At 45.4% G+C, this 6,399-nt stretch overlaps 1 long non-coding RNA gene across 1 annotated transcript in view; it reads right to left on the bottom strand.

Moving 5' to 3' along the window:
- Positions 1-355: 355 nt before the first annotated feature.
- Positions 356-6,399, bottom strand: part of LOC135099030 (uncharacterized) — a 27,171-nt gene continuing 21,127 nt past the window's right edge. Inside the window, exon 4 of the long non-coding RNA XR_010267578.1 lies at positions 356-1,169. This is a non-coding gene — a long non-coding RNA (uncharacterized LOC135099030). The remainder of the gene's footprint in view (positions 1,170-6,399) is intronic.

Below are 6,399 nucleotides of genomic sequence, written 5' to 3'. Positions count from 1 at the left end.
TGTTGTTAATGTTTTGTGAGTTGTGTTAATATTTGATGTTGTTTGTTGAATTTGTAGAATTGCTATGTGCCTATTGCTTGTTTGCAAGGTGACAGTGGTTAGTGTGTGTGTGTGTGTGTGTGTGTGTATGTTACTACTACTACTACTACTACTACTACTACTACTACTACTACTACTACTACTACTACTACTACTACTACTACTGTCAACAGGTGCTGCTGGCCTCTGGGGGTGAAACACTGGACTCCTGCAAGCGGGTGTGTCATTACTCGGCCGGCACAGACACGTCCCCCATTTTTCTGTTCTCCAAGGTGGCCATTGAGGGAGCGGCTCCACCAACCCCCTCTGTGCAGCCTGGCGGGGACGGTGACCTCAGGGTAGGTAGTGGTGGTGGTGGTGGTGAAGGGTTGAGAATGGTGGCTGACTTGCAGTGGTGAGGCAGGCAGATGCAGCAAGCCAGCAGGCCTACATGTGGCAGGCCTAGCACAAGACACATCTGCCTGTGTCTGCCTGCTAGCCTCATCTGTGTGGTTGGCAGCCTTCCTCCACAGCTCCCTGGTGACTCCCCACTCACCACCACTGACAGCCTCCTTGGTGATGCTGCTCCATTCACCCACCACTCTCTTCCACACACACTTCCTTCCTGTCTCTTTCCTCAGCCTAAATTTTTTGAAGCCCCAGTCTGCTACTTGTCGTCCTGCCCACCGGTCCTCAGTGCGCTTGCTGCGTCCCCCTCGCCATGACCCCCCATGCCCCTCTTGACCTCCCCTCCCTCATCCTTGTGGTCACTCTCCCAGTGCTGGCTGTACCACCCCAGGCTGCAGCCCTTCCCACTGACCTCTCACCTTCCTGGCTGACCTCACCTCTGACCACTGCCAAATACAACTTTTACTCCTTGATATTCTGTTATTTTATTGTGTGTGTGTGTGTGTGTTTGTTTGTTTGTTTGTTTGTTTATTCAGCTTTATTTTATTGAATTACTACTACTACTACTACTACCACTACTACTACTACTACTACTACTACTGTTGCAGGCACAGGTGGAGGGGTGTCTCAACATGCCAGCCACTTACAACACTGTGGTGGCGCGGACACAGTTAGCACAGCAGTTTTACGAGCACGCTAGGGAGGTCACCAGAACGTGTCGCCAGCTTGTTCACGACCAGCATCTGCAGCAACAAGGTCAGGTCGGGTTAGGTCAGATTAGGTTAGGTTATGTTAAGTTAGGTTAAGTTAGGTTTTTCAAATTTGAATGTTGTGAGTGTGTCAAAATGAAGGTCATGGGTTCTGAAGGTCACAGGGGGTTCTGAAGGTCACAAGGGAAAGCAGAAAGAGAGGGAAAGTAAAGAGGAAGAAAGAGAAAAAGATAAAGAAGAGAAGAGGGAACAAAGAAGAAGAAGAAATAATTGTTATGAATTTGTCTCTCTCCTCTTCCTCTTTCTTTCCTCTGTCCACTACTACTACTACTAGTACTACTACTACTACTACTACTACTACTACTACTACTACTACTACTACTACTACTACTACTACTACTACTACTACCACTACTGCAGGCTAGGCAGCAGTGGTGGCCAACTTGGAGGACATTGTGGCAGCCTTCAGAACAAGACATGACGCATTCCAGCAAAATTTTGTGGAGTATCTCAGTGGCCGGGAGGAGAAGGTCGCCCTGCTTCAGTCGTGAGTTTGTGTGTGTGTGTGTGTGTGTGTGTGTGTGTGTGTGTGTCAGGGTTGGAGGAAAGGTGGAGGGAACATGGAGAAAGGTCTGTGAGGGAGGAGAAGCCTGGAGGTAACTTTTGGAGGGAGATATGGAGGAGAGAAGAGAGGGAGGTGGAGAGAATGTCTTGCTTATATTTTTTATCATTTACAAGTCTCTCCTATAGTTTTGTGTGATGCCCCACTCTTCCTGCCAACTTACCGGTAGGGAGAGAAGGAGGAGGAGGAGGAAGAGAGAGGAGAGAGGAGGAAAGAGATGAAAGATTGGTTGGAGTGTGTGTGTATGTGTGTCCGTCTGTCAACACTACTACTACTACTACTACTACTACTTACAGTTTTGAAGAGGACCTTAAGCTACTGGCAAGGATTCCAGTCTTCCCTGAACATTTGGGGAAGACACAAGAGGAAGAGGAAGAGGAAGAAGCTGGGAAGAAGAGAAGGACAAGAACAGCACAGAAGAAAGAGGAGGAGGAAGAGAAGGAAGAGGAGGAGAAGGAGGAGGAAGAGGAGGAAGAGCAGGAGGAGGAGAAAAGAGGAGGAGAAGGAGGAGGAGGAGAAGGAGGAAAAAGAGAAAGTAAGTTGTTGTTATTGTTGTTGTTGTTGTTGTTGTTGTTGTTGTTGTAAATAAGAATAATTGTTGATATATCTCTCTCACTCTCTCTCTCTGTGTGTCTGTGTGTCAGTGAGGCAAGTGTCACTGCTGGACTGGATCAGCGCCAAGGACAGCCAAAGTGACGTCAGACAGATTGCCCAACTCTGCTGCAGGGGACTGGCCCAGGTGTGTGTGTGTGTGTGTGTGTGTGTGTGTATGTCAGGTATTCACACCTAATTCTTGCTGCGTAATTCTGTTTCCGCAGGATTGAGTCAAGTTTGTAATCTTGCATTGTTTAACAAGTTGAGTGTTGTCACATTAGTGTGGCTCCCCCTCCCCCTGTGTTAGAATATTGCATGTTTCCAAGGCCACAGGGACACTCAGCCTGGTTCTCAAGAGTGTTTCTTCTGTCACTAATGCACAAATGTTGTTAATCTGTCTCTGGAACTGTAAAAACACCTTTGAAAACCCACATTACTTCAACTACAGCCTTTTAAAAGAGTGTTTCTCCCATCAGTAATGCAGAAATATTAATCTGTCACTGCAACTGTAAAAACACCCTTGAAAACCCACATCACTTCAACTACAGCCTTTTAAAATAATGTTTCTCCCATCAGTAATGCAGAAATGTTAATCTGTCACTGCAACTGTAAAAACACCCTTGAAAACCCACATCACTTCAACTACAGCCTTTTAAAAGAGTGTATCTTGTCAGTAATGAAGAAATGTTGTTAATCTGTCACTGCAACTGTAAAAACACCCTTGAAAACCCACATCACTTCAACTACAGCCTTTTAAAAGAGTGTTTCTCCCATCAGTAATGCAGAAATATTAATCTGTCACTGCAACTGTAAAAACATCCTTGAAAACCCACATCACTTCAACTACAGCCTTTTAAAATAGTGTTTCTCCCATCAGTAATGCAGAAATGTTAATCTGTCACTGCAACTGTAAAAACACCCTTGAAAACCCACATCACTTCAACTACAGCCTTTTAAAAGAGTGTATCTTGTCAGTAATGAAGAAATGTTGTTAATCTGTCACTGCAACTGTAAAAACACCCTTGAAAACCCACATCACTTCAACTACAGCCTTTTAAAAGAGTGTTTCTCCTGTCAGTCATGCAGAAATGTTAATCTGTCACTGGAACTGTAAAAACACTCTTGAAAACCTGCGTCACTTCAACTGGAGCCTTTTAAAAGAGTGTTTCTCCTGTCAGTAATGCTGAAATGTTAATCTGTCACTGCAACTGTAAAAACATCCTTGAAAACCCACGTCACTTCAACTACAGCCTTTTAAAAGAATGTTTCTCCCATCAGTAATGCAGAAATGTTAATCTGTCAATGCAACTGTAAAAACACCCTTGAAAACCCACGTCACTTCAACTACAGCCTTTAAAAGTGTTTCTCCTGTCAGTAATGCAGAAATGTTGTTAATCTGTCACTGCAATTGTAAAAACACACTTGAAAACTCGTGTCACTTCAACTGGAGCCTTTTAAAAGAGTGTTTCTCCTGTCAGTAATGCAGAAATGTTGTTAATCTGTCACTGCAACTGTAAAAACACCCTTGAAAACCTGTGTCACTTCAACTACAGCCTTTTAAAAGAGTGTTTCTCCTGTCAGTAATGCAGAAATGTTGTTAATCTGTCACTGCAACTGTAAAAACACCCTTGAAAACCTGTGTCACTTCAACTACAGCCTTTTAAAAGAGTGTTTCTCCTGTCAGTAATGCAGAAATGTTGTTAATCTGTCACTGCAACTGTAAAAACACCCTTGAAAACCTGTGTCACTTCAACTACAGCCTTTTAAAAGAGTGTTTCTCCTGTCAGTAATGCAGAAATGTGGTTAATCTGTCACTGCAATTGTAAAAACAAACTTGAAACACTTCAACTGGAGCCTTTTAAAGGAGTGTTTCTCCTGTCAGTAATGCAGAAATGTTGTTAATCTGTCACTGCAACTGTAAAAACACCCTCAAAAACCCGCGTCACTTCAACTAGACACACACACACACACACACACACACACACACACACACACACACACACACACACACACACACACTCACTCAGCACCAGTACTGCTGCTGCCACACAGATCAGTGAGGGGCTGCTGGAACAAGTGGGGCAAGAGGTCAGCGCTGTGCTTCGAGAGGCAGACCGGCCACAGATGAAGGAGGTGAAGGGTCTTGGTGAGCGCCTGTGTGGCCTGGAGCAGCTCATGCATGATGCTGCCTACGTGGTGCAGGAGCAGAGCAATTTCTCACAGGTACTCCTTCATATCTCCCTCCACAAGTTACCTCCACACTTCTCCTTCCTAACAAACCTTCCTCCATGTTCCCTCCACTTTCTCTCCAATCCTGAGTATCCTGCGAGTCTTGCTTCATAGTTAAAATAGTGCTTTTGTTAGATAGTCTGACATCACCGCCAGCCATTTTCCCCTCCACCACCCTCTATTCTTTCCTCCATATCTCTCTCCATGAGTTACCTCCACACTTTTCCTTCCTCACAGACCTTTCTCCATGTTTCTTCCACCTTTTCTCCAATCCTGACTATCCTGCAAGTCTTGCTTCATAGTTAAAATAGTGCTTTTGTTACATAGTCTGACATCACCGCCAGCCATTTTCCCCTCCACCACCCTCTATTCTTTCCTCCATATCTCCCTCCATGAGTTAGCTCCAGGCTTCTCCTTCCTCACAGAACTTTCTCCATGTTTTTTCCACCTTGTCTCCAATCCTGACTATCCTGCAAGTCTTGCTTCATAGTTAAAATAGTGCTTTTGTTAGATAGTCTGACATCACCGCCAGCCATTTTCCCCTCCATCACCCTCTATTCTTTCCTCCATATCTCTCTCCATGAGTTACCTCCACACTTCTCCTTCCTCACAGACCTTCCTCCATGTTCCCTCCACCTTCCCTCCAATTCTGACTATCCTGTGTCTCTTGGTTCATTGTGAAAATAGTGCTTTTTTGACCTGTGCTCTCTCTGGCAGGCTCTGTTGAAGAACCAGGACAGGGCAGGGAAGGTGAATGACCCATCTATATTCCCTGACCTCTGCACTTCACACCGCAAGAATTTGATGCACATGTTGAAAAACCATCAAAAGGTGTGTGTGTGTGTGTGTGTGTGTGTGTGTGTGTGTAATAGTAGTAGTAGTAGTAATAGTAGTAGTAATATAGGAACATAATAAAAATAATCAAAAAATACTATGAAATTCTTACTGGAGGTGTTACTAACTCTCTCTCTCTCTCTCTCTCTCTCTCTCTCTCTCTCTCTCTCTCTCTCTCTCTCTCTCTCTCTCTCTCTCTCTCTCTCTCTCTCTCTCTCTCTCTCTCTCTCTCTCTCTCTCTCTCTCTCTCTCTCTCTCTCTCTCTCTCTCTCTCTCTCTCTCTCTCTCTCTCTCTCTCTCTCTCTCTCTCTCTCTCTCTCTCTCTCTCTCTCTCTCAGCTGCAAGACATCAAAAGGAGATGCATCAAGGCAAAGGAAGAGCTGTCGGAGAATTTGCACGTTAGATTGAAGTAAGTATTCACAGCAGCAGGAGGAGGAGGAGGAGGAGGAGGAGAAGAAGAAGAATCAGCTGTTCCTTTTTTGGTAATGATATTTGTTTGTTTGTTTGTTTTCTTTCTCAGTTTCTCTCCTTCCTTCCTTATTTTCTTGTTATCATCATTGTCCTTCTCTTTTCATTATTCACTTTGAGCTGTGTTGTCACTTGTTCCTCTTTCTTCTCTCCCTCCATTACAAAATTTTCCCTTTTCAACTCCCACCCCCTTTGTCTCTCCCTCCCCCTGCCTCCCTGCCTCCCTGCCTCCCTGCCTGTTTCTCTTAACCGATCCTGATCCCATAGGTGGATAATGTATATAGAGAGGCGCCTGTACGAGGCGGACACGCACGTCTCCATGCATCAAGAGAGTGTTCGGCGCCTGGCTGGACTCCTGCAGGTGGTGGAGCAGATTCACCGCGCCCCGAGGGTCTATGCCGCAGCCGTCACGGAGGTGGCTCGCCGGCACGCCTTCTCCAGGGCCTTCCTGCAGGTGAACTAAGGGTCAGAGGAGGGTGAGGATTGGAGGGGAGGTGGAGGGATGACTGGGGAAGG

This window comes from Scylla paramamosain, unplaced genomic scaffold (assembly GCF_035594125.1).
Source record: "Scylla paramamosain isolate STU-SP2022 unplaced genomic scaffold, ASM3559412v1 Contig99, whole genome shotgun sequence".
NCBI lineage: Eukaryota > Metazoa > Arthropoda > Malacostraca > Decapoda > Portunidae > Scylla > Scylla paramamosain.
Note: the sequence above shows the minus strand (reverse complement) of the source record. Positions and strands in the feature narration are given on the sequence as shown.